The sequence below is a fragment of the Trypanosoma cruzi genome, genomic scaffold (genome assembly GCF_000209065.1).
Source record: "Trypanosoma cruzi strain CL Brener 1047053517045 genomic scaffold, whole genome shotgun sequence".
NCBI lineage: Eukaryota > Euglenozoa > Kinetoplastea > Trypanosomatida > Trypanosomatidae > Trypanosoma > Trypanosoma cruzi.
Genome location: NW_001849548.1, coordinates 1 through 1,651, shown reverse-complemented (window position 1 = coordinate 1,651; position 1,651 = coordinate 1). Strand labels below are relative to the sequence as shown.

At 49.5% G+C, this 1,651-nt stretch overlaps 1 pseudogene, besides 3 other annotated features; it reads left to right on the top strand.

The window, feature by feature from the left end:
* Positions 1-822, top strand: Tc00.1047053508757.10 (annotated as a pseudogene).
* Positions 1-1,651: a sequence feature (areas not merged during assembly with more than two copies in the genome that could not be assigned to a particular haplotype).
* Positions 881-965: a sequence feature (A-rich).
* Positions 1,151-1,191: a sequence feature (A-rich).

Below are 1,651 nucleotides of genomic sequence, written 5' to 3'. Positions count from 1 at the left end.
TTCAGCTTCGTACACGAGTGAAGAAATTGGAACTTCACACTTCACAGGTGAGTTTTTGGTGAAGCCGTCTGGTGGTGTGGCAATGGGGAAACAAACACGGCAATTCGAGTGACGGTGCAAAAGGATAACGATGATGAATGGTTTGTGTACGCTAATGGGAGAAAAATATACGAGACGGATGAAGAGGAAATGGCTCAGGACAGTAACGCTGATCAGTTTGGTTCACACAGGATCTCACACTTCTTCTTTGGTGCGGGCAATAAGGAAGATGAAGGGAGCAGCCCTGTGACGGTGGCTGATGTCCTTCTGTACAACCGCATACTGTATGATGATGACCTCGGAGACCTCAACGCCAGGACAGTCCCTATTCGACATCCGGCTGCCGAAGAACTGCACACTGCGGTGAAAGTCACAACGACGGAGGAAGAAAAGCAGAAGGTCGGACAGCTGGACGTTGCACAGCCGGCAGCTGCATTGCAGACGGCCACACAGCTGACGACTTCCTTGGCAGACGTTGAAGAGGCTCCAATTGCACAGCCGACTGACTCTCAGTCTGTCCGTGTTCTTGCGGGCAGTGAATCGAGTGCTGAGAATGTTACGGACGAATTGAGTCCACACACTGCCGCCAAAAGTGACACTTCCGTTCCAGAAACCAATCACTCAGCATCCGATGGCAGTATGAGCCTAGACGACCGCCTCGCCCTGATCACCGACGCGAAATTGATCCTGCATGATTTACGTGGTGACAGCACTGCGCGTGTGCGCGTGTCTTGTGTGTTGCTGCTTCTTCTGGGACTGTGTGCACTTGTGGCAGTCTTGTGAGCCGAAGAATGTGTCATCGCGACTCCTCACGGAGATTGTGTGGCGTATTCCCCGCGGGTTCTTTTTTTTTCCTTTTTTTTTTGTGTGTGCGTGTTTTTTTTGTAATACTCAGTAATTCTTTTTTTTTTTATTTTTTAATTTTTGGTTGCTGCACACTGTCATGAGTGACGTGTTCCCCCTCTTGTTTTGTTGTGTGTTGCCCACACGCGGTGCCGGCCCTGCGGCTGTGCGTCCCACGGACTGCACGAAGGGGGGATTGGAAGAAAAGGCCGGATGCCGCAATAAAAGTGAGGGATGTTGTGTGGGCTGGTGGAACAGTACAATTTCATTTTTTTCGTTTTACTTTCTTTTTTTCATTTTTTTTTTTTTCGTTTTGGTGCAGGTAATATTTATACAGAACACACGGTCGTCTTGTGCTGAACCGGCACATGAAGTAAAAGTCCTGCCGAATCAACACATTTTTTTTTAAATGTTTTTGGGAGTTTTTCTGAACTCCTACCCTTTTGTTTCTTTTTTCTTTCTTTTTTTTTAATCCCTGCGGACCTCTTTTTCTCTGTGCCATGTCCACTGCCACTTTGTGTCCTTGTGTCCCTTTTCTTGTCCCTCTGCTGACCGTGCTGTTGACATGCCCCTATTGCCTCTTTTTTTTCCCCCGCTAGAGGCACCGATATTCCGCGACGACGATCGTTTGTGTTCGCCTTTGCGATGTCAACAGATTGGCTGGACGCCGTGCCCCGGCCTGTTGAGTGCACTCGGAGGAGAGCGGATGGTGTGCGCCGTGCCTCACTGTGAGTGTATGGCGCCACTCGCCACAACCTGCTGTGAGGCG